Source organism: Rhinopithecus bieti, unplaced genomic scaffold (assembly GCF_001698545.2).
Source record: "Rhinopithecus bieti isolate Rb0 unplaced genomic scaffold, ASM169854v2 scaffold_50805, whole genome shotgun sequence".
NCBI lineage: Eukaryota > Metazoa > Chordata > Mammalia > Primates > Cercopithecidae > Rhinopithecus > Rhinopithecus bieti.
This window is the reverse complement of record NW_016819929.1, coordinates 54,872-80,386: the sequence shown is the minus strand read 5'-3', so window position 1 is coordinate 80,386 and position 25,515 is coordinate 54,872. Positions and strand designations below refer to the sequence as shown.

Sequence of the window (25,515 nt, the reverse complement as noted above, 5' to 3'; positions counted from 1 at the left end):
GTTGCCCAAGAAAGCTGTTTTTGGTTCACTCTGGAGCAGAGAAAATAAAAGAGATTCCAAAAGGAGAAGTTCAGTCATTGATTACCTTTATTCCCCCAACATCTAGCAGAGTGCCAAGCACATAGTAGACACTCAGTAAGTATGTGTAGAATGGATGAATGGATAAATAAATAGCTGCTTTGTTAACCTATGCACCTGGAGAGGTTCTTTTTCATTCTCTGGTATTTTCTATGCCTTGTCTTTCTCCTTTACTGCCCAAACTTCCTTATGCTTTTTCCCATTTTCTCAGGTAGGCTTTCTCAAGGCCATGAAACATTGGGTAGTGATTAAGAGCATGAGTTCGAGGGCCATGTAAACTTGGGGTAGCTCTCTCAGTGTAACCATTGAGTTATATGTGACATTGGACAAGTTATTTGTCATCAGTAACTCTCAGTTTCTCTATCTGCAAAATGAAGTTAACAATAGTATCTACCTCTTTGGACTGTTGTGAGGATTAAATGAGATAATGCATGTAAAGGACTTAGCATAGTATCTGGCACATGGTAAACGCTCAGTGGTTGGTAGCTGAATTAGTTTCTTATGGCCTCTGTAATAAATTCCCACCAACTTGGCTGAAAACAACAGAAATGTATTCTCTCACAGTTATCGAGGCTGGAATCAGTTTCACCGGACTGAAGTCAAAGTGTCAGCAGGGCCTCCATCCCTCTAGGGGCTCTAGGGGAAAATCTATTTCCTGCCTCCTCCAGCTTCTGGTGGGTGCTAGAATTTTGTGGTTTGTGGCTGTAGCACTCCAATCTCTGCCTCTTTGATTACATTACCCTCTCATCTTCTGTGTGTCTAGTTTCCCTCTGCATCCCTCTTATAAGGATACAGAGACTTGCATTTAGGGTTTACTGAGATAATTCAGGATAATCTCTTATAGTGTAAAAACTAAACTTTCACGTGCTGCCTTGACATCTTTGAGCCTCACAGGGCCTCAAAGTCCAACCATGATTTCCTCCAATCTTGCCTGGTATGTCCCCCATCCAGCAGGAATAATTTCCTACCCAGCTAGTCTCTCTATTAGCTGTATCAGCTACGCACCACCTAGTCCTCAACCTAATGGGTTTCTCCTCTTTGGGAGCCTATGCAATTATTCAGACAAGGCAATCACATCCTCCCAGAGGAGCCAGGGGATACCCCACCCTTCTGTTACTACAAAGCCGACCTCCCTGTCTCTTCTGGTTTACTCTGTTCCCAAATGCAACCCCTGTGTGGCCCTGCATGTCAAGTAGTGTCCCTCTCCTTTGGGCTGTGACTGTATGTAACTAATAAACTGCTGTCAATCTCATTCGTTCAGTGTCAAATGTCGTGTATTTGGCCATTACCAGAAACCTAGGGCAGTACTCCCTCTCTCAATAATGAGATGAAGTGGAGGCAGACAAAACACCTCCTCATCTCAAGATCCTTAATTTAATCACAGGTGCAAAGACCCTCATCCCCCTCTTTTGCCATATAAGTTTACATTCACATGTTCTAGGGATTAGGATGTGAATATTTTTGGGAGGTGGTGGTGGTGTTTTTTAGCCTACCACAGTAGCCCTTATTATTATTTAAGAAAGTGAAAGTTCACACGCCTCTTGGTAACTTTAAAGGGCTGATTATTTAATGTTGCATATCTGAATTCCTGTTGGCTTCTCTGTTAAGGGATACCAGAGACTTATTCAGTTATTACTATTATTATTTTGTAGAGACAGCATTTTGCTCTGTCCCTGAGGCTGAATTCAAACTCCCGGACTCAAGTGATCCTCCTTCCTCAGCCCCCCAAGTAGCTGAAACTATAGGCATGTGCCACTCTCTGCTTGGCATATTCAGTTATTTTTTAAAGAAGTGAGGCAACATTGAAGCATAGATAATTTAAGATTACTTTTGAACATCATTTAAATGGTGAGAATCTTTCTCTTTGGCCAATAAACCTTTTACCAATTCTCCCTTCTTACCTGATTTCCAGGGCTGTGACAGCGCCTGCTGTTTGCCCCCTCCCCAATATCTATTCTCTTATTCTTCCATTGTAATATAAACTTTAGCTAGGTGCATGGCTTTGGCTTCCCAGAGAAAAAACATTCTACTTCCTAGTTTCCTTTCTAGATAAAAGTGGCCATGGGTGTATAAGCCATTGGTATGTAAAGTTCAGACCAGTGGGATGTAAGCTTAAGTGATATGTGTCAGCTTCTAGGAATATTTTTTGAGAAAGGTGGCTGAGCACAGTGGCTCACACCGGTAATCCCAGCACTTTGGAAGGCCAGGATCATTTGAGGCCGGGAATTGATCAGCCTGGCCAGCATAGCAAAACCCTGTCTCTACTAAAGGTACAAAGATTAGCTGTGTGTGGTGGCACATGCCTGTAATCCCAGCTTCTTGGGAGGCAGAGACATGACAATTGCTTGAACCTGAAAGGCAGAGGTTGCAGTGAGCCAAAATTGTGCCACTGCACTCCAGCCTGGGCGACAGAGCAAGACTCTGAAAAAAAAAAAAAGCAGCCCATGTCCTTTTCCTCTTTGAAACTTCTTTTGTCCTACTGTCTAGAATGGAAATGTGATGAATTGTGCTCCAGACTTCTCCTCCTCCTTCCCCTCCTCATCCTCCACCTCCTTTTCCTCCTTCTTCAGCTTCTTCTGGTTGTTATTATTGTTCTTCGAAAGGACTACTGCCTTCAAGTAGGATTAACTTTGCTTATTTCCCTGTATGACTTCGACATCCATGTGGACAACTTATTCATCTGGCTTCTCAGTTCTTTGGTACCTCATTCTAATGACTTTGTTCTCTATGCCACCTCAGCCACACATGACTGCTCAATCTCCACAATCAATAACTCAAATATCCCACCGTTTGAGTTCCTCTCATTCTTGATTAATTATTTGACTATTCCCACTATGACCTTTTTAAAACCTAATTAGAAACTCCAATATACTAACCCCTTAATTTTCTCTCAGTCCATCGACTCTCTTCTTTTTTTCTTCCATTCTTATTCAATTTATATTACATGATTCATCATTTTATCATCTCGCCACTGTCTCAAACTCTCTTGTCCCTCTGAATTTTTGCTGCATCTGTCTGGTAAAACTCTAATTCTGGATGAACTCTATTGTCTACTTCTTTGATGCCTTTACCCAATTACCTAAGCCCTGACAAAGAAATTACACAATAGGACAGATGGGATCACTATACATTTTTTATAATAGAGCATAGAATTTAACATAGCACATTGAACACCTATTCTTTCATTAAACTCCACCAAAATGGGGATAAAGACATTTTTTAAAAGTGTAAACACACGGGAATAAAAGAGCATAAAAGGAGACCACAAAGGAAAAGAGATAAGAAAAACTTTGGAAAATGGAAAGTAGGTAGAGGAGTTAGCACAGCTGAAAAGGCAGAACACCATGCAAGAAATATTCCATGCAAGGAATAATGCCAGTGAGAAGCAAACCAATTTACCTACAGAATCCCAGAAAGACAGGAATTGGAGTAAAGTTGAGTTGGGAAAAGAGTGGAGTTGAAAAGAGTCTGGCTAAAGGCATGTATAAGAAAGAGTTGGCTGGGCGCGGTGGCTCACGCCTGTAATCCCAGTACTTTCGGAGGCTGAGGCTGGCAGATCACGAGGTCAAGAGATCCAGACCATCCTGGCCAACATGATGAAACCCTGTCTCTACTAAAATACAAAATTAGCAGGGCATGGTGGCATGCACCTGTAGTCCCAGCTACTTGGGAGGCTGAGGCAGGAGAATCACTTGAACCCAGGAGGCGGAGGTTGCAGTGAACAGAAATTGTGCCACTGCACTCCAGCTTGGCAACAGAGCAAGACTCTGTCAAAAAAAAAAAAAAAAAAAAAAAACAAAACAAAAAACAAAACGAAACAGTTACACCCCTGAGTCTCTTCCTCCATCCTAGTATAAGACAGGAGATTTATTCCATGGAGAAACTGAATCAAAAAAACAGTTACACCCCTGAGTCTCTTCCTCCATCCTAGTACAAGACAGGAGATTTATTCCATGGAGAAACTGAATCAGAGAGGCTTTGGTTTTGGAGATATTGGGCACACAGCAAGGTACCATTAGAAAACAGTGGGATTAAGTAAAAGTCTATAAATTCAATGGTGAGATCCCCTGTAACTCATGTGCTGTTCAAATCCAAATGTTAGCACCTAGATGTATAGTCACCATCACCAGGCAAGTGATTGAAGGATTGCTCCCCAGAGAAACTGAACAGCCCAGACAGAAGATCTGTAGATGCTGGTAGTCCTTGCTTTCACAGTAGTGCAAGACCATAAAAATGACCATTGCAAGCTGGAACCTTAATAATCAATGAGGAAAATCACAATTGTTCCATAACCTTTAAAATTGTTTGTCAAAGCATGAACAACTCTTACTGTCAGGTATAAATGTATAGGGAATAGATGGAATAGTAAAACTGGTATTAGTGCATTGTAATTTAAAACAACATTGAAAATTAAACTTATTTTTTAACTTAAGAATTAATTTGCCCTCTCTGGCAGCAAGCCCTAGGTGCCATTTTGAGAGTTTAACACTTGGGCTGCTTCCCACCCTCGGGCTGAGTTCAAGTTGATGTGGATTGCAGCCTGGCTGAGGAGGACAAGAACACCAGGCTATCCTACGCATACCTAGGACAATATCCACTGCCTTGCAATGGGCTGCTGTGAGACTGAGATTCAAGCAGACCACACTTCCCATGGCTTCTTGCAATGCTGCTTGCCTAAAAGGCCTCCCACTCTCTTTCTAGTCACAATCCCACAGGTGGCACCATTTTGAGAGTTTAAAGTTGGGCTGTGGCCTACTCTCAGGCTGAGTTCAAGGTTATTTGGCTGCAGCCACCACATAGCTAGGGTGGGGACACAGAAGACCAAGCTCTCCTAAGCACACATAGCACAATACCCACCACCCTACTATGGATGGCTGTGGGACTGGGGACTAGCTTGCCCAACTTATCACAGCAATCAGGAACACCAATTGGGTTCCAATGGGTTGCTCCATCACTGCTACTGCCATCACCCACATGACACTAGCTTCCCAGGGGCCTGAGAACCTGACCATGCGCCAGGCCCACCACTCTCCCAACTACTAGCTTTTAAGGAAGCCACCTGGTGGTCCAGGAAGTAGCTCTCCAGGACCCACTAACACTGGATCCAGTGTAATTGCTCTCGGGCCTAAAACCAGGTTCATCAGCCACACTGCTGCCACCACTGGGGACTGAAGACTGGCGCAGTTGACATCCAAGTCCTCAGAAAAATTTCACCATCACTTCAACTAATAATTGTACTCTAGCCACCATGGAAATCACAGATACGACTGCCTGTGTACTGCCTGTGTACTACCAAAAGAGCCATACAAAGGTCACGCTATTGCAGACGGCTAAAATAAAAGTCAAAGTGTCCTATTTAACCAAAAATATGTATCATTTTCAGGAAAAAATTCTCCCTCATAAAAGCAATTTTAAAAAGTTGGAACAAATGACTGCTACACCAGCTATACAGATATCAATGGAAAGGACACAAGAAATGTGAAAAAGCAGGGAAATATGACAGCACCAAAAAACCACGATTGTCCAGCAACAGATACCAATCAAAGAATTCCTCAAAATGTCAGATAAAGAAAAATTAGAAAAATTCAAAATATTGGTTTTAAAGAAGCTCAATGAGATGCAAGAGAAATCTGAAAACCAGTACCAAGAAATCAGAAAATTAATTCAAGATATGAATGAAATATTAAACAAGGAGATAGATATCATTTAAAAATGCAGAAATTCTGGAACTGAAAACTCTGAAGGAAATACAAAATACATTGCTTACATCAAAAGCAGAAAGATCATAAATTAACAACCTAATGTCATACCTCAAGGAACTAGAAAACGAGAACAAACCAAATCCCAAGTTAGCAGAAAAAAAGTAACAAAAATCAGCACAACTAAATGAAAATAAAACAAACAAACAAAAAATACAAAGGATCAATGAAACAAAAAGTTGGTTCTTTGAAAAAAATAAATAAAATTGATAAACCAGTAACTAGACTAACCAAGAAGAGATCCAAATGAACACAATCTGAAATGAAAAAAGAGACATGACAACTGATACCACAGAAATAAAAAAGATAATCAGAGATGATTATGAACAATTATATACTCACAAACTAGAAAACCTAGAGGAAATGAATAAATTCCTAGAAACACACAACCTCCCAAGATTGAAACAAGAGGACCTAAAACTCCTGAACAAACCAATAATGAGCAGTGAGACTGAATCAGTAATAAAAAAATCTCCCAAGAAAAAACACCCAGGACCAGATGGATTCACAGCCAAATTCTACCAAATATACCAAGAAGAACTAATACTAATCCTCTTGAAACTATTCCAAAATATCAAGGAGGAAGGAATTCTCCCTAACTAATTCTGTAAGGTCAATATCACCCTGATACCAAAACCAGACAAGGACACAACAAAAAAAGAAAGCTAGAGAACAATATCCCTGATGAATATAGATACAAAAAATCTCAACAAAATAGTAGCAAATCAAATCCAACAGCAAGCACATCAAAAAGAAAATACAACACGATTAAGTTGGATTTATCCCAAGAATGCAAGGACAGTTCAACATATGCAAATCAATAAATGTGACCCATTGCATGAACAGAATTAAGGACAAAAACCATAGGATCATCTCAACAAATGCAGCAAAGGCATTCGATAAAATTCAGCAATGCTCCATGATAAAAATCTTCAACAAACTAGGCATAGAAGGAACATACCTCAACATAGTAAAGGCAGTATATGTCAAACCCACAGCTGACATCAAACTTAAGGGGAAAAATTGAAGCATTCCCTCTAAAAATTGGGACAAGACAAGGATGCCCACTTTCACCACTCTTATTCAACATACTACAGGAAGTCCTCATCAGAGCAATCAGGCAAGAAAAAAAATAAAAAGACATCCAAATTGGAAAAGATACAGTCAAATTATTCCTGTTTACTGATGATAAGTTCTTATATTAACATCTAGAAAACCCTAAAGATTCCACCAAAAAACTCTTAGATTTGATAAATAAATTCAGTAAAGTTTTAGGATACAAAATTGATGTACAGAAATCAGTAGTATTTCTATGCGCCAATAACGATCTACTGGAGGGCCAAATCAAGAAGGCAATCTCACTCACAATAGCTACAAAAAAATAAAATACCTAGGAATATATTTAACCAAGGAATTTGTGATGGTTAATATTAGGTGTCAGTTTGACTGGATTGAGGAATGCCTAAATGGCTGGTAAAATATTCTTTCTGCGTGTGTTTGTGAGGTGTTGCCAGAGGAGATTGACATTTGAATTGGTGGACTGGGAGAGGAAAATCCACCCACATTGTGGGTGGGCACCATCCAATTGGCTACCAGCCAGCTAGAACAAGGCAGGTGGAAGAAGAGGGGATAAGCTTGCTTGCTGCATCTTCTGGCTCTCTCTCTCTTCCCATGCCAGACACTTGCTTCCTCTCCTCATGCTCTTGGGTCGGACTCCAGGCTCTTTGGTCTCTGGACTCTGAGACTTGAACCAGCTTCTCGGGGGGCTCTTGGGCCTTCAGCCACAGACTGAATGCTGCACTGTCAGCTTCCCTGGTTTTGAAGCTTTTAGACTTGTACTGAGCCACTACCAGCTTCTCTCTTTCCCCAGCTTGCAGAAGGCCTACTGCAGGACTTTGCCATATAATTGTGAGAGCCAATTCTTCCTAATAATCTCTCTCTCTCTTTCTCTTTCTCAATCTCTCTCTCTCTCTCTCTCTCTCTCTCTCTCTCACACACACACACACACACACACACACACAATTGGTTCTTTCCCTCTGGAAAATGCTGACTAATACCGAAATGAAAAATTTCTATTGGAACTACAAAACATTGATGAAAGAAATGGAAGAAAATGCAAATAAATAGAGAAATAGCCTGTGTTTGTAGATTGGAAGAATTAATATTGTTAAAATAACCATACTGCCCAAAGCAATCTACATATTTAATGCAATCTCTATCAAATTGCCAAGGTTATTTTTCACAGAATTAGACAAAACAATCCTAAAATGTACATGGAAGCAAAAAAGAGCCCAAATGGCCAAAGCCATCCTAAGCAAAAAGAACAAAGTTGGAGGCATCACATTACCTAACTTCAATATATACTATAAGGCTATAATAACTAAAACAACATGGTACTGGTATAAAAATAGACATATAGATCAATGGAACAGGAATAGAGAAACAAAGCCATATAGCTACAATCAACTGATTCTTGACAAAGTCAACAAAAATATACACTGGGGAAAGGACAGCCTATTCAATAAATGGTGCTGGGAAAATTGGATAGACATAGGCAGAAGAATGAAATTGGATCTATACATCTCACCATATACAAAATTAACTCAAGATGGATTAAAGAGCTAAACATAAGACCTGAAACTATAAAAATCTTAGAAGAAAACGTAGAAAAAAATCTTTTGGACATTAACCTAGGCAAGGAATTTATGACCAAGTCAAGTTCTCGAAAGCGAACCCAACAAAACAAAAAGAGACAAATAGGATTTAATTAAGCTAAAAAGTTTCTGCACAGAAAAGAAAAAAACATAGTAGACAGACAAGCTACAGAATGAGAAAAAATATTTCCAAACTATGTATCTGACAAGGGCTAATACCCAAAATCTGCAAAGAGATCAAGTAGCTCAATGAGACAAAAAAAAAAAAAAAAAAAAAAAAAAAAAAAGCCCATTATAAAGTGGGCAGAGGACATGAACAGACATTTTTCAAAAGAAGACATACAAACAAACAACAAACACATGAAAAATGTTCAACATCATTAATCATCAGAGAAATGCAAATTAAAACCATGCGATACCATCTTACACCAGTCAGAATAGCTATTATTAAAAAGTCTAAAAACAACATATATTGGTGAGGCTGTGGAGAAAAGAGAAAACTTATACATTTTGGTGAGAATGTAAATTAGTTCAGCCACTGTGGAAAGCAGTTTGGAGATTTCCTAAAGAACTGAAAATAGGCCAGGCACGATGGCTCACGCCTGTAATCCTGGCACTTTGGGAGGCCGAGGTGGATGGATCATGAGGTCAAGAGATCGAGACCATCCTGACCAACAGGGTGAAACACCGTCTCTACTAAAAATACAAACAAATTAGCTTGGTGTGGTGGCGGGCACCTGTAATCCTAGTTACTCAGGAGGCTGAGGCAGGAGAATTGCTTGAACCCAAAAGGCAGAGGTTGCAGTAAGCCGAGGAGTCGGCGCCATCGCACTCCAGGACCTAGCAACAGAGCAAGAACTCCGTCTCAAAAAAAAAAAAAAAAAAAAGAAAGAAAAGAAAAAAAAGAACTAAAAACGTAGAACCATCATTTGATGCCAGCAACGGTCCTACTACCTAGTGTATACCACAGAGGGAAAGCAATCATTATACTGCACTATTATGTTTATCCACAGGGACTGTTCACAATAGCAAAAGATTTTGGAATCAGATATGCCCATCAAGGAAGGGGATGGATAAAGAAAATGTCGCCCCCCATATACATCCATGGGAGTACTACTCAGCCACTAAAAAGAATGAAATCATGTCTTTTGCAGCCACATAATATGGAACTGGATGGCCATTGTATCCAGGCTGAAATAACTCAGAAACAGAAAAGTCAAATACTGCATGTAGTCACTTATAAGTGGGTGTTAAAACAATGCGGTACCTCATGAACACATACAGGGTAGAATAATAGGCATTGGAGACTACAAAAGCGTGGGAGGGGAGAGATGAGAGCTGAAAAGTTACCTGTTGGGTACAGATGTGTCACTATTTGGGTAATGGGCACATTAAAAGCTGCCAGATTCCACCACTATGGCCAATATATGCAGTTGTAAGAAATCTGCCTTGTACCCTCCGAAATATATGAAAGTGAGAACATTTAAGGACTGGGCTTGGTGGCTCTAGTATGTGTTAATCTCAGCACTGTTGGGAGGCTTTACAGGAGGAATCACGTTGACGCGAATTCAAGACCAGTCTGGGCAACATAGTACAACCTCGTTTCTTTCTACTATTTTTTTTTTTTTTAATTATCCAGGGTGTTGGGTGTCACTAGCACCTGTAAGTCCCATGTTCTAATGGAGGAAGGCTGAGGTGGAGGCGATCCTACGGGAGAACCCGGGAGGTGAGGCTGCAGTGAGCCGTAGTTCATGCACTGCACATCCAGCCTGGGTAACAGAGTGAGACTCTGCTCTCGCTAAAAAAACAAAAAAAAAAAAAATTGAAAAGAAGTAGTTTGAACAGTGCTTCTCTTCTTGTTGTAGTATAATTTACAATATGAATCAAGCATCTTTTCCATGCCTTGGCATGGAAATTGTCATGCTCCTTTCTAAGTTTGGATCAGCTTCCAACATTTTATCCTTTGTACTTTCAATCTTGCAAAATATCTCTGAAAGTTCATTTAATGTGAAGGTCTTTTCCCCAGTATCTCTTCCTCTGGGACATCTATATCCTTTCTGTCACAACCACTTTCCTCCTTTATGTCAGTAAGTTCATCTTCACTAAGTTTCTCTGGCTGCATATCTAGAATCTTTCCTTTATGGTCACTTGGTGCCCCTTCATCTTTTGTCGTATAAGTTATTGATGAGGTTGCCTTTCAAAAAAGACCTGTCTCTTCAACATCAAATGGTCGATGATTACCATAACCACCAGCCTTAATTAATCTTTGGAATCTGGGTGCAACTTTTACAGTAGTATATGTGCTAGTAACTTCTTTAGATAGGTTAGCACTAATCAATTCATGCAGACTTTTTAAATGATTACAGCAGCCTTTACTGGAAATAACTTCAATGCTTTGGCCTGAACACTAGCCAAACTGATTGTGATTTTTAAATTACAGTCTTCAATCCAAAGTATTGTTTTAACCATAAGCAGCTTTCTGTTCCTAGTGCAATTAAGATTAAAAGATGTCGATGTGATTTTACCTTTTAAAATATTCACTGAAGTTTTCAATATTGTTTGCATCATAGGTTTATGTAGACTCTGTCCTATCTTTGCTTTGCTATCACATTTTCAAATCAAATTCAATTTCACTTCCAGTACTTTCACTTTTCGTTTCTTTGCTGTACTTTCATCTTTGTTAGCCAATTCCCTCTTTGATTATTCATTTCTGTAAAATATCATGTGGGTTTATCACTGGGGGACAAGGAGACAGCACAAGAACAGTCCATGCTTTGTGGTGTGTGCATGAACTGGATAACAGATGCACAGTGACCAATCACCGATAGACTTTGGTATTGATGCACATATTTATTTATTTACATAGTTATTACATAGTTATATACAGTTATTTACATAATTTTTCATGGGCTGAAGATCTAGCAACAAAGTTTGTACTTTATGGTATTCCTCACAGTTAATATTCTGTGATAACTGAAATTTGAACTGTGCTGTTGGGGGACTGGTGGTAACTAAAATTTGTGCAAATTGGGATCATGCAACACAAGGATCTCTTGTGTTGATAATTGTCCTTCCAATGGAATTTCTGGGTTCCTGCCCAATCATCTAGAGTGAAGCCTACCAGTTAGTAAGACTTAAAAACACTTCCATTTAAAAATACAAATAGGTAGTAGAGGATCTTCAGGCATTTGGGAAAAGCATCTAATGTGAAAGAGAGAAACAACACAAATACATACACAAGCACACACACACACACACACACAAAGAGAACAAAAAACTCTAAGAAAACAGAGACAATACATAGAACAGAAAACTTTAAAAACTCAATAATTACTTTCCTTAGAGAGATAAGACATTTTTTCCTTTTGTTTGGTGCCTTAAAACAACAACCACTCTTATTTGCTCATGATTCTGTGGGTGAGGAATTTGGTCTAGGTTCAGCTGGGAAGTTCTGCTGATCTTGCTGAGGGTCGCTCATTGTGACTGCAGTAATCTAGTGATGTTCTTGGGGCTGGATGGTCCTAGATGGTCCCATCCACATTCTGTCAGTTGGTGGTACCTGTCAGCTGGGCCTTTTTTATCCATTTAGTCTCCTGTCCTCAAGGGGGCTAGCTTGGACTTCTATTCATGGAAGTCCCAAGGTTCCTAGATGGCAAGAGTGAAAACTGAAAGGCTTCTTGAAGTCACATCGCTTCTGCTGCAATCCACTGTTTGCAAACAATCTACATTTTTGCAAGCAGAACAGTCTTCTTTATTGCTACAATCATTTACATTCATTCCAGATGCAAAATGTAGTGACCTTCTCCCCAGCAAAATTCTCATTTCATTATGGTTTCAGATGTGGAGTCCACGTTCTTACCTAATTGAGTCCAGATGTGAATGAGACACTTCAGGTACCGAACCTCCTATGTGACTCCTCTTAGTCTAAAGACCTGTGAACTGAAATGAAAATTTACGTGTCCTCATCACACCTCAATATGCAGTGGTGAGAGGAACAGGGTAGCTTCAGTAGACATTTCCTTTCAAAAATTAGAGGAACAGGAAGCAAGTAGAAGGCATTCTGAAATCTAGACTGGGGCATGTTGTCAGGACTTCCTTTCTTTGGGACAAGGAGTGTAATTAGGACCTACTTCTGTTCTCTGGGAATGGTTCCCGTTCCCCAGTTCAATGTTCTCCGTAATCCTTGGCTCTGGACTCTGAGATATCTTTTATTTTCCAGAAGAAATGATCCATATTTGTACCTTAGTAGCTTTCTTAGTCTGCTTCTTGTCCATAGAAACTTGATGGTCCAGAAGCCTCTTTCCATTTTGGAAAGTCTCAGCCTCTTTTAGTTCAAGGAAGTGGTGCTTTTATCAATACATCTCTCTCACAACTTTGTAGAGTTTCTTTGGATCTTGTGTTCATTTATAACTCCAAGGACATATTTTTAATTATATATAATAATTAAATTTTAATTCTATATTTAAAATTTTTTTGTAGAGAGGGAATCTCACTATTTTGCCCAAGCTGATCTTAAGCTCCTGGCCTCAAGCAATCCTCTTGCCTCAGCTTCCTAAAGCACTGGGATTGCAGACATGAGTCATTGCACACTGCCTATAATTATTTTTAATAAAACCTCTCTTGATCCTGTATATGTTAGGCAGCTGTGAGATAATGCCTCTCTTATGGACTGAACTGAGTATCCCCTAAATGCATATATTGAAGCCCTAACCCACAATGTGATTGTATTTTGACATAGGGCCTGTGAGAAAGTAACTAAAGTTAAATGGGGTCATAAGAGTGGAACCTTGATCCAATAGGCTAAGTGCCCTTATAAGAAGAGACACCAGAGAGCTCACACACACACACACACACACACACATTCTCTCTCTCTCTCTCTCTTCTCCTGCTCTGTGAGCACACGGCAATAAGGTGGCCATCTGCAAGCCAGGAAAAGAGCCCTTAACAGAGACTGAATTGGACAGAGCCCTGGTCTTAGACTTTCCAGCCTCTAGAACTGTGAAAAATAAAATTCTGCTGTTTAAGCCATCTAGCCTGTGGTATTTTTTGGCGGGGGGAGACATGCGATAATTTAATACATTCATATAATTTATAAAGGTCAAATCAATATACTTGGGATATTCATCACCTTAAATATATTTTTTAAAGCTACAGCCATGCAAATTCTTGTCTTCTAGATATTTTGAAATGTACAATCGATTATAAAATATAGTCATCGTACTGATCTATTTAACACTAAGTCTTATTTCTTCTACCAAATTGTATATTCGAACCCATTAAAATTCACTTCTCTTCATTCCCCCTCCCCCAAAAAGAGATGTTATTTTATTCAAGAAACTGAAATAAGATCCTTTTTTTTTTCTTTCTTTTTTTTTTTTATTATACTTTAAGTTCTAGGGTACATGTGCATAACGTGCAGGTTTGTTACATATGTATACTTGTGCCATGTTGGTGTGCTGCACCCATCAACTCGTCAGCACCCATCCATTCATCATTTATATCAGGTATAACTCCCAGTGCAATCCCTCCCCCCACCCCCCTCCCCATGATAGGCCCCGGTGTGTGATGTTCCCCTTCCCGAGTCCAAGTGATCTCGTTGTTCAGTTCCCATAAAAAACGAATATAGGACAAGAAACAGCCATTAGAAATTTAAAACAGTATTACTGGATTTTAAATAATCATTGGAAAAGTTGTAAGATAAGACTCTTACCCAGAAAGGAAAGCAAAAAGATAGTCATGGAAAATTAGAGAGAAAAGATAAGATAAAATAGAGAGTCAATTGAGAAGGCCAAAATTCAATCAATAGGAGTTCTAGGAAGAAAGAAGAGAGAAAATGGGTAGTAGGAAGTTATAAAAGAAATGGTATACATTTCCCATTAATTAAGGACATAAGTATCCAGATTGTAAAGGTCCAACAAGTAAGTGCCCAGTTCAATTAACAAAAATGAAGCTGCATTATGGCAAATCACCACAAACATTGAGAACATAGGGGATAAATAAAATATATTAAAAGTTTCCAGAAAAAAAAAAACCAAACAGGTTATATATAAAGGACTGGGGAGCCAGAATGGCATCAGAATTTTTAGTAGGCACACTGGAAGTTAGAAAACAATGAAAAAATGTTATCAAAATTCTAAAATTATTTTTAAATAAAAATTTTATACCTAGCAAAGCTATTAACCAAGATTTAGCTTAGAATAAATAAATTTTCAAACATGTAAGATCTAAAAAAACTTTCTTAGGAAGTAACTAGAGGAAAGGCTCCAAGAGGCAGGACTGTTTGGGACTCAGGAAATAGGAAATCCATCATAGAGCAGGGGAATGAAAGGAAGCACTAAGACGGTAGCCGTGCAGCAAGCTTAGAGGGCAATCAGTCCAGAGTGGATCAAAGGAATGGAGGCCTGTAGGACAAATTCCCCATTAAAAATATGAAACTGACAGAATTCCAGATTCCTTTGGTCATGTGAAAAACAGTATTTGGGGAAGAGCAGAATTTAAGGAACATTGGTGATAAATAAAAAATCAACACTTTTTAAAAAAGGACACACTAACTCTAGGGAGAAAAGAGATGTAGAAGAGAAGAAATATAATCATAGTGTAACTTGACTCAACAGTGATAGATATTGACATAGTCATAATAGTCATAATAATGTAAACAACAAACATTAGTTTACATAATAATTGCAACATGACTCTATTGGAAGGATGAAGGGTAGGGAAGTCCATGTTTATGTGTGTTGGTAAGGAAGGGTGTGTTTTACAGAGCAAAATTCTATGCCCTCCTTAAATTATTGATGATTTGATAATATTGTCTCTGTTCTACATTAAAGTATTTCTTCTCTCTTGGGTCTTTCAGCTTTTAAACCTATTTAAAATTCTCTCATTAATACAATAGAGCAAAAATAAAAAGAAAAGAAAGCCATCCAGCCAAATAATAAAAACATCTTTCAAATTGACATTACCCTTCAGCTAACTACTCTCTCTCTCTCCTACTCCTTATGACCACCAAATGTCTTGACAGAACGGTTTATAGTCTCTCCCTTCATTTCCTCTGCTAAAAAAGCTACTTCCTCTGCAAAATAAGTTAGTTTGTCAAGATTTCAAGCCACAAGATCAATATATAAAAATTAATTGTACTCCTATCAATGTCTATCCTCTGAAAATTGACCTATGAATTCGAAGCAATCTCCATCAAAATCCTAGCTTATTTTTGTAGAAATTGACAAGATTCTAAAATTTGTATGAAAATTCAAAGATCCTAAAATATCAAAAACAATTTTGAAAAAGAGTGAAATCATGGTATTTATACTACCTGATTTCAAATGTTTTTATTTTAATATTTTTTATTTTTATGGGTATATAGTAGGTGTATATATTTATGAGGTACATGAGATGTTTTGATGCAGGCATGCAATGTGAAATAAACACATTATGGAGAATAGGGTATCCATGCCATCAAGCATTTATCCTTTGAGTCACAAACTATTCAATTACATGCTTTCAATTATTTTTAAATGTATAATTAAGTTATTATTGACTGTAGTCACTCTGTTGTGCTATCAAATAGCAGGTCTTATTCAGTCTTTCTAATTTATTTTTGTACTCATTAACCATCCCCACTTCCTCCCCAGCTTCCCACTACCTTAAGCCTTACTATTAGACTCTACTAGTCTAGACAATGTGGTATTGATGTAAGAATATACATGCAGATCTGTGGAACAAAATAGCATATGTACAAATAAATATATATAACATATAATTTCAACATATCTAAATGATAGGTGTATATATATATTCAACTTACTTTTGACAAAGATACTACAAAAAATTCAATAGAGAAAGTATACTCTCTTTCTCTAAAAATTAAAAAAATTTTTTTTGGTGATGGGGTCTCTGTTGCCCAGGCTGGAGTTCAGTAGTGAGATCGTAGCTCATTGCAGCCTCAAACTCTTGGGTTCAAGTGATCCTCTTGCCTCAGTCTCACAAGTAGCTAGGATGACAGGTGCATGCCCTTATATCCAGGTAATTAAAAAAATTACTTTTTGTAATGACAGGGTCTTGCTTTATTGCCCAGTCTGGTCTTTAACTCCTGGGCTCAAGTGATCCTCTTGCCTTTGTATCAAGTAAATTTTGTCACAAAACATCTTAAAATATAGAATGTGGTCACATGGCCTCTTAGCAAAAGTGATGGTTCAGTTCCATGTCCAAAATACTGCATAAAAGTACTTCTGGCCAGGCGCGGGGCTCACACCTATAATCCCAGCACTTTGGGAGGCCGAGATGGGTGGATCACCTGAGGGCAAGAGTTCGAGACCAGCCTCGCTAACATGGTGAAACCCCGTCTCTACCAAAAATACAAAAAATTAGCTGGGCGTGGTGGTGGGCAACTGTAATCCCAGCTACTCTGGAGGCTGAGGCAGGAGAATCTCTTGAACCCAGGAGGTGGAGGTTGCAGTAAGCTGAGATCACGCCTTTGCACTCCAGCCTGGGTGACAAGAGTGAGACTCTATCTCAAACAAAACAAAACAAAACAAAAATCCTATTAAATAACTGTCATTATTTTTTGTGTCTTTTTTGTTTTGTTTTGTCATTCTTTTTTGTCTTTATAAACATATTCTTCACTCGTCAGTTCTTGAGTTTGAAAAAATTCATCTAAGATATCTTTGTCTGAAGAAGACTCATAATCTGAGATTTCACTTACATAATCAGTTTTACTATCATCAGTCTGGAGTGCTTTTATCTTTCTCTTTGTATTCACATCCTGCTTCATCTAAAAATTATAAAACTCCCCTTTGTCAATTTTTCTTGTATTTGTCACTATGGGAAGAAGATATGAAAATATCTGTATTCTCAAATGGGTTTATTCCTAAAAGCAAGCTATAAAACAAAACAAAATAGCATTGAAAACATCCAATATCTAAGAGCAAAACCAGAAAAAGTGTGCAAGGCTTCTAAACAGAAAGTTCCAGAACATTTTTTGAGAGGAAGTAAATGAGACCTAAATAAATGGGTAAATCGTAAATCTCAGTATTGTAAAGACATCACTTCTTACCAATTTGATCTATAGATTCAAGACAATCCCAAATTCCAACAGGATTTTTTTTATTTGTGGAAATTGACAAGTCAACTCAAAAACGTATATGGAAATGTAAAAGGCCAAGAATAACTGAGGCAAATTTGAAGGACAAAACAAGACATAATGACAGAAACCAAGCCTTATCTAGCTACACGTATTAAGTTAATATGGCATTGACACAAGGATAGACAAGTAGACCAATGGAACAGAGGATCTAGAAACAAATCCACACATACATTATGTCAAAGACAACATTGCAATTTAATGGGGGAAATGACAGTCTTTTCAATAATTGGTGCTTTCGGTAAGTAATTACTTAAGTATCCATACAAAGGAAAATGTATGTTGACCTTTTCTTCATACCATATACAGAAATGAATTCCAGATGGTTTGCAGATACAAATGTGAAAGGTAAAACAATATAGCTTTCAGAAAAAAAATTAGGAGAATATCTTTATAGAATAAATAGGCAACTATAGGGAGTTTTCAGTGGCCATATCTGGGACAATTTGAACAGCAAAGTAAATAAACAATAATAATGGATTATAACTGATAGAATAAAAGAAATATACTCGGGTCCGCACTGATATAAAGTTAGGAGAGGGATAGCTCTTTCTTTCTTTCTTTCTTTCTTTCTTTTTTCCCTTCCATTCTAGAAAAGCTAGGGATAGCTTTTTCTTATAGAAGAATTCCAATTAATAAATGTATAAAGAATGATGGAAATAGATAATAATCATTAGGCAAACATCACAGTAATAATTATTGCCAGCAAGAAATGTTGATGCATGCTAAAATTAGTGGGCAAAAATGTAAAGAGAAAAAAGATATTAGTGTAGTCTCAAAGTATCTACCCCCCAAAATTCATCAATTACAAAAGGGAAAATAACAACTTTATAGTGGAGAAACTGAGTAAACACCATCTTAGCCAAGTGATCAAGATTACCATCAGCAGTAATAAGGCATATTGGCACCACATAATCCCTGACATGATGCATTAAGAGTACAATATCACATCTGTGATATGCTTGCCAAAAAATGCATAACCTCAATTTAATCATGAGAAAATGTCAAACAAGCTCTAATTAGGGACATTCTACAAAATAGCTGACTAGTGCTCTTCAAAAGTATAAAGGTCATTGTATTAGTTTCCTATTGCTGCTGTAAGAAATTACCACAAACATAGTGGCTTAAAGTAACACAAGTTCATTTTCTTACAGTTCTGGAGGACAGAAGTCTAAAGTTAAGTTGTCAGCAGGGCTGCATTCCTTCTGGAGTCTCCAAAGGGAGAATCAATTTCCTTGTCTTTTAACCTTCTAGAGGCCACCTGCATGCCTTGGTTCATGACCCTTTCCTTACACTGCTCCACCATTTTGCTTCCATTGTTGTATTTCCTACTACTGACTCTGCTCTCCTGCCTGCCTTCCCCCTTATTAAGGACCCTTGTGATTACATTGGGACTACCTGAACAATCCAGAGTTATCACCTCATCTTAAGATTCTTAACTTAATTGTATCTGCAAAGTCCCTTTTGTCATATAAGACTGGGGTTAGAACATGAACATCTTTGGGACCATTATTTAACCTTCTGCAGTCACGAAAGATAAAGACGGAGGAATTGTCACAGATTGGATGAGACTAAGGAGACATGGTAATTAAATGCAATTGGATCCTGGACCAGAAAGAAGACATTAGTGGGACAACTGACAAAATTCAAATAAGGTCGGTAAATTAGCTAATTGTATTGGATCAATATTAATATCATGGTTGCTAAAGCTGAACTATGGGTGTTTAAGATGTTAACGTTAGCTGGCATGGTGGCACACTGCTGTAGTCACAGCTACTTGGTGGGGCTGAGGCGGGAGGATCCCTTGAGCCCAGAAGTTTGAGCTATAATACTGCCAGCCACTGCACTCTAGCCTGGGCAATAGCATACGACATTGTCTTAAAAAAAAAGATTCTAGTATCAGGGGAAGTTAGGTGAAGGGTATCTTGGAATGCTTTGTACTATTTTGTAACTTTTCATGAGTCTACAATTATTTCAAAATAATTAAAAGAAAGACACGGACAACAACAAACCAAAAACATACTACTACATTTTCATCAGCATGGCTAAAATGAAAGAATAAAAAAAAAAGACAATGCCAACTGTTTAGCGAGGATGAAGAGAAACTTGAATTGTTATTAATCACTGGTAGAATTATAAATTGGTACAAGAATTTGAAAAGCTCCTTGGCAGTATCTTTCAAAGCGGAATATATATCCATGCTGCATGACTTAATGATTTCAATTCTAAGCATAAACTTAACAGAAGTGCAACTATGTTTACCAAAAAACATGTATAAGGCTACTATTGCCGCTGCAGCTCTTGGGAACCTGAAAAAGAGGAAGTGAGAGGAATATCTCAATTCTCTTTAGATGGTGGCTGCAGTGGTGGTCAAGGCCATTGGAGAAGCATAGTGGCCAGGGTGGGGCTCCACAGTTGCAAAGAGGGGTGGGCAGGAGGAAGCAGTTCAGCTGTAGGGAGTAAAAACAAGGAGAAAGAATCACCAAAAGTGGGGAAATGTGGGAAAAATTCAAAAGGACAAAATACAATAGAACCAGAGTGCTACAGAGTTTGAAATTACCAATGAAAAAAACTGAAATGTTGGGCTCTTTGACACTTCCTCACAAGAATACCAGAGGCAGCATGTCATGTTAAGCTTGATATGTGACAGATCATTGTGTAAATTATTTTGCAGGAATACAAATTGATTCACTTATAGTTCCTCTGAACTTTGAATTGACACTTTTTTTTATAGTTGGTTTTTCTCCCTCATTTTCACCATCCTATTTCCACCTACTTCTAGTACCACCCACTTACTAAATATGATTGACTCATGCATGTGAATTAAACCATTATTGTACATGTTTTTACTCTCTTGTCTCTCAACATTACTCTTAATTTGAACATTTCAACCTGAACATTTCAAATAGGTTTAGTATTTTCATGTCACTTTTCAAACTTCAAAATCCCACATCCACTTTCACAATCAACAGCTGCTCAGATTATCCTGTGAACTCACCTTTATTAAGATAGTATATTAGCCTTGAGAGGTATAGAAAGCATGTACCAGTCCAAGATGTTGTAGCTTGAAAACCTTAGGAAATAATACTAACAAAGAAAAGATTAAAGAACTTGGACACATGGATAATTGTACTTCAGTATCTGAAAGGTTTTTTTTTTGTTTTTTTAGAGACAGGGTCTTGTTTTGTTGCTCAGACTGGAGTACAGCAGTGCCATCATAGCTCACTGTAGCTTTGACCTCCTTGGCTTAAGGAATCCTCCCACCTCAGCCTCCAGAATAACTAGAACTACAGGCAAGCACCACCATGCCCAGCTAACTAAAAAATACATATATTTTGGAGAGGAGGTGGAGCAAGATGACCAAATGGAAGTCTCCACCAATCATCTGCTCCTCAGGAACACCAAATTTAACAACTATCTGTATGAAAAGAAAAGCACCTCCATAAGAATAAAAAATCAGGTAAATAATCACAGTACCTGGTTTTAACTTTATACTGCTGAAATAGGCACTGAAGAGGATAGGAGAGACAATCTTGTATTGCTGATGCCACCTGTCCCCCACCTCCTGACAGTAGCCATTTATCACTAAAAGACGATCTGTTTGCTTGGGAGAGGGAGAGCACAGCAAGCATGAGACTTTGCGTTGAATTCAGTGCTGTCCTGTCACAACGGAAAGCAAAACTGCACTGAACTCAGCTGATGCCCAACCATAGAGAGAGCATTTAGATGAGCCCTAGCCAGAGGGGAATTGCCCATCCCAGTGGTGGAAACTTGAGTTCTACCAAGCCTTGCCACTAATGGCTAAAGGTGTCTGGGGCCCTAAAAAACTTGAAAGTAGTCTAGATCACAAGAACTGCAACTCCAAGGCAAGTCATAGTACTGAGCTGGACTCAGAACCAGTGGACTTGGGGAACATGTGACCTACTGGGACACCAGCCAGGGTGGCTAAGGGAGTGCTTATACCACCTGTCCCCTAACCCCAGACAGCATAGCTCACAGTTCCTAAAAAGACCCCTTCCTTCTACTTGAGGAGAGGAGGGAGAAAAGTAAAGAAGACTTTGTCTAAACCTAGAGAAAGATATCAACATCCAATTACAAGAAGGTTATAGAACACCAGGTAAATATATACACACCCAACACTGGAGGACCCAGATATATAAAGCAAATATTATTTGAGCAAAAGAGAGAGAGACTCCAATACAACAATATCTGGAGACTTCAACACCCCACTTTCAGCACTGGACAGATCTTCCAGACAAAAAAACCAACAAAGAAACATGAGACTTAATCTATACTATGAAACAAATGGACCTAATATATATTTACAGAACATTTTATCCAACAACTGCAAAATATGCATTTTTTTTCCCTCAGCACATGGATCATTATCAAAGATAGAACATATGTTAGGTCACAAAACAAATCTTAAAGTATTTAAAAATTGGAACAATATTAAGTATCTTCTCTGACCAAAACGGAATAAAACTAGAAATAAATAAGAGGAATTTCAGAAACTGTACAAATGCATGGAAATTAAACAATATGCACCTGAATGACTAGTGAGTCAATGAAGAAATTAAGAAGGAAATTGAAGATTTTCTTGGAACAAATGATACTGGAAACACAACATACCAAGACCTAAGGGATACAGCAAAAGCAGTAGTAAGAGGGACATTTATAGTTATAAATGCCTTCATAAAAAAGATGAAAAATTTCAAATGCATGATTAATAAAATCAATAAAATTTCAAATGCATGACTAATAAAATTAGCAAAATTAGTAGAAGAAAAGAAATAATAAAGATCAAAGCAGAAAGATTGTAAATGAAATTTAAATGAAGAAAACAATATAGAAGATCAACAAAACAAAAACTTTTTTAAAACATAAAGAAAATTGACAAACCATTATTCAGACTGACTAGAAAAAAAAGAGAGAAGACTCAAATAATATCAGAGCTGTAAAAGGAGTCGTTACAACTGATACTGCAGAAATTCAAAAGATCATTAGTGCTACTATGAGCAACTATGTACCAATAAACTGGAAAATCTAGAGAAATGTACAAATTCCTAGACAAATACAACCTACCAAGATTGAACCAGGAAGAAATCCAAACCCTGAACAGACCAATAACAGGTAATGAGGTGGAAGCTGTAATAAAGTCTCCCAGTGAAGAAAGAAATAAAGGGCATCTAAACTGGAAATGAAGAAGTCAAACTATCCTTTTTATGCAGATGATATGATTTTATATTTGGAGAAAACCTAAATACTCAATGAAAACACTATTAGAACCGATAAGGAAATCGGTAAATTTGCAGGATGCAAAATCAACATACAAAAATCAGTAACATTTCCATGTGTCAATCGGAAAAAAGAAATCAAGAAAGTAATACCATTTACAAGAGCTACAAGTAAAATTAAATATATAGGAATTAAAGAAATTAATTTTGATAAATCTAAAAAGATCTCTACCATGAAAGATCTCTACAATGAAAATGATAAAACACTGATGAAAGCAATGGACGAGAACACAAAATAATGGAGGGATATTCCATGTTCATGGGTTGGAAGAATCATTAAAATGTCCATACTACTCAAAGCAATCTACAGATTCAGCGCAATCCCTATCAAAATACCAACGATATTTTTCACAGAAATAGAAAAAACAATCCTAAAATTTATGTGATCTATAAAATACCCAGAGTAGCCAAAGCTATACTAAGAAAAACAATCAAAACTGGAAGAATCACATTACCTGACTTCAAAGTATACAACAGAGCTATAGTAAACAAAGCAGCATGGTACTGGCATAAAAAGAGACACACAGACCATTGGAACAGAATAGAGAACCCAGAAATAAATCCATACATTGAGAGTAAACTCATTGTTAACAAAGGTGCCAAGAACATACAAAGGGGAAAGGACAGTCTCTTCAATAAATGGTGTGGGAAAACTGGATATCCATATACAGGAGAATGAAATTAGACCCCTATCTCTCACCATAAACAAAAACTAAATCAAAATTGATTAGAGACTTAAATATGAGACCTGAAACTGGGAAACTATTACAAGAAAACTTGCGGGAAAGTCTTCAAGACACTGGACTGGGCAAAGATTTCTTGAGTAATACCCCACAAGCACAGGCATCCAAAGCAAAAATGGACAAATGAGATCATGTCAAGTTAAAAGCTTCTGCACAGCAAAGGATACCATCAACAAAATGAAGGGACAATTCACAGAATGAAAGAGAATATTTGCAAACTATTCATCTGACAAAGGATTAACAACCAGAATATGTAAAGAGCTCAAACAACTCTACAGGAAAAAAAATCTAATAATCCAATTTAAAAATGGTCAAAAGATCTGCATAAACATTTCTCAAAAGAGGGCATATAAATGGCAGTCAAATGAAAAGGTGCTCAATAAAACTGATCATTGGAGAAATGCAAATCAAAACTACAATGAGATATCATCTTACTCTAGTTAAAACGGCTTATATACAAAAGACAGGCAATAGCAAATGCTGGTGAGGATGTGGAGAAAAGAGAACCCTCGTACACTGCTGATGGGAATGTCAATTAGTAAAACTACTTCAGAAAACAGTTTGGAGTTTGGAGGTTCTTCAAACAACTGAAAATAGAGCTACCATATGATCCAGCAATCCCACTGCTAGGTATATACCCAAAAGAAAGGAAATCAGTATATCAAAGAGATAACTGCACTCCCATGTTTAGTGTAGCACTACTCACGAAAGCCAAAATTTGGAAGCAACCTGAGTGTCCATCAACAGATGAATGGATAAAGAAAATGTGGTACATATGCACAATGGAGTACTATTCAGCCACAAAAAAGAATGAGATCCTGTCATTTGCAACAACATGGATGGGAATGGAGGTCATTATGTCAAGTGAAATAAGCCAGGAACAGAAAGACAAACTTTGCATGTTCTCACTTATTTGTGGGAGCTAAAAATTAAAACAATTGAACTCATGGAGATAAAGTAGAAGGATGGTTACCAGAGGCTGGGAATGGTAGTACGGGATGGTGAAAAAGTGGAGATGGTTAATTGGTACAAAAAAATAGAAGGAATGAATAAGACCTAGTATTTGCTAGCACAACAGAGTAACTATAGTAGAAAATAATTTAATTGTACAGTTTAAAATAATTAAGAGTACAATTTGATGGTTTGTAACATAAAGGATATATTCTTGAAGTGATGGATACCCCATTTACTCTGATGTGATTATTACTCATTGCATATCTGCATCAAAATATATCATGTAACCCATAAATATATATACCTACTATATACCCCAAAATCAAAAGTTAAAATTTAAAATTCCATGAGGTAATAAAGAGATGAAAACCAGTGTAAAAAATATTTTTTTAGAGATGGAATTTCACTGTACTGCCCAGGTTGGTTTCAAACTCCTGGCCTCAAGCCATCCTCTGGCCTCGGCCTCCCAAAGTGTTGGGATTACAGGTGTGAGTCACTGTGCCCAGCTATGAAAGGTTTTCATAATAAAATCCTGACTGACTGGACCGGGCACAGTGGCTCACACCTGTAATCCCAGCACTTTGGGAGGCCAAAGCAGGCGGATCACGAGGTCAGGAGATCGAGACCATCCTGGCTAACACGGTGAAACCCTGTCTCTACTAAAAATATAAAAAATTAGCCGGGTGTGGTGGCGGGCACCTGTAGTCCCAGCTACTCAGGAGGCTGAGGCAGGAGAATGGCGTGAACCTGTGAGATGGAGCTTGCAGTGAGCAGAGATTGCACCACTGCACTCCAGCCTGGGTGACAGAGCCAAGGCTCCATCTCAAAAAAAAAAAAAAATTCCTGACTGACTGTTTTCTAGCCTTACCAAAGAATGTACAGGGGAGAAAC

At 37.9% G+C, this 25,515-nt stretch overlaps 1 pseudogene; it reads right to left on the bottom strand.

Annotated features, from left to right (window-relative positions):
- Positions 1 to 25,515, bottom strand: part of LOC108520079 (keratin, type I cytoskeletal 18-like) — a 43,607-nt pseudogene that overhangs the window by 11,004 nt on the left and 7,088 nt on the right.